Consider the following 1,811-nt stretch of genomic DNA (forward strand, 5'->3'; position numbering starts at 1 on the left):
CCAAAACTTAACTGTTCAAGTCAGCCTTCGGCCTTTAACTTTTTTCACTGAACTCATCAATGCCCTCCATTTAGTGACCACTTTCCTGCCTATCCCTCAATTGTGGGCAGAGGGAGTTCACCGGAGCTTGATTTCCTATACAGTTCCACCAAGGAATCTTGGGCTCCCACGGTCATCTACAGATTTTTGCAAACCAGATTCTCAGATCTTAGGCCAAAGGTTCTCAATCTGTGGGTCTCAAGGCCTTTGGGGGTCAAATGACTCTTTCACGGGGGTCACCCAATTCATAACAGTAGCAAAATTACAGTTATGAAGTAGCAATGAAAATAGTGTTCTGGTTGGGGGGTCACCACAACATGAGGAACTGTGTTAAAGTGTTGTGGCACTAAGAAAGTTGAGAACCACAGCTTTAGGCCCTGCTACTAATCCCTCCCTTCAACTTCACAATTCTTCGGTGACTGATGAGGGTGTGCTTCTTCCATGAGGACTTAGTTGACATCTCACTTAAATGACTGATTGTTTGGAGACCAGCTTTTAAGACCCCAGATGCTATTTTTTTTAATATGGAATACTTCACAAATTTGCATGTCATCCTTGTGCAGGGGCCATGCTAATCTTCTCTGTATCGTTCCAATTTTAGTATATGTGCTGCCGAAGCGAGCACCCCAGATGCTATTTTATCTGACAGCCAGGCACCATTTAATTTCTTCACTTTTTACTATAGTACCTGTCTCCTCTGTGTTCCCTGCCTGGAGGTGAGTATCCAGCACAGCCATGATGTAAGAACTAATTGTTCTTAAATTGGAACTTGGATTTAGTGTGAGCCTAAAAAACATTCCTGGATCTATGTTTATTTGGTCTTTCAATTTATTCTTATTGGGAAGTAACCCGATTGTCATGTCATTGCATCCTTTTTATAACCATATATGGTTGTTAGGTTTTGTGAAATGTGTCTATGTGTCTTTTGGGTTGATCATATGATTGTTGCCCTTTCATTCCTTGGATACACTCCATTTGGCCATGGTGTGAAATATGTTATGCTAATAGGCCAGGGTGTCTTCAGACACTACAGTCCTAATCCCCTAGTCCCATTTTTGTGTTGCTTTAGACAACTCAACAATTAAGACAGAAATATCTTCTTAGTGGGTTGATCATTTTATCTTTAGCACTGTTATTACTGGTTTTAAATATACATTGTATAGTAGCAATTGATTAGTTATTAATTAGCCATGTTCTATAGTGTGTCTCTTTTCACTATGATGTGTTTTTTAGTAATGCATACTTGGGTGGTTGGGTTATTAGAAGAATATAACTAGCGGATATCCTAAAAATGAAGCCATTGGTATTTTTCTAGGGAGTACAGAAGACAATGTTATGGAAACTTGTTATGGTACTTGATAGACATCTAGCAACACAATTGGTTGTGTGAAAGTAATTTGCTAAACATATGTTTTATGAAGTTTACATGCATATATAGGGTCTTTAAAACATTCCATGAAAAAATAAATGAAAAGACAATAGAATTTCCCAATACACTTTTGAAGCTACCATAAAAGAATTTAAAACCAAACAATGTTCATTATGCCCATCCATATAGATGATATGTAAAAATTAAAGATATACTCTGTCACAAAGGAAATCTCAATACCAAATAATTCAGATTCAGATTGTCATACATAATCACATTCTAAATTAACCTTAAAAAGTAATTTTTGAAACAATATGAATAAAAAATATATAACTATTAAAAATTATAATTCATTGCATTATATAAACATACACATACACCAGAAAAGTTCAAGATTTCCATG

At 36.3% G+C, this 1,811-nt stretch overlaps 1 non-coding gene across 1 annotated transcript; it reads right to left on the reverse strand.

The window, feature by feature from the left end:
- Positions 1-557: 557 nt before the first annotated feature.
- Positions 558-664, reverse strand: LOC142432822 (U6 spliceosomal RNA). Its single transcript, XR_012780927.1, has one exon. It is a non-coding gene; the product is annotated as a U6 spliceosomal RNA (small nuclear RNA).
- Between the last annotated feature and the right edge of the window lie 1,147 nt (positions 665-1,811).

Source organism: Tenrec ecaudatus, chromosome 18 (genome assembly GCF_050624435.1).
Source record: "Tenrec ecaudatus isolate mTenEca1 chromosome 18, mTenEca1.hap1, whole genome shotgun sequence".
Lineage (NCBI taxonomy): Eukaryota > Metazoa > Chordata > Mammalia > Afrosoricida > Tenrecidae > Tenrec > Tenrec ecaudatus.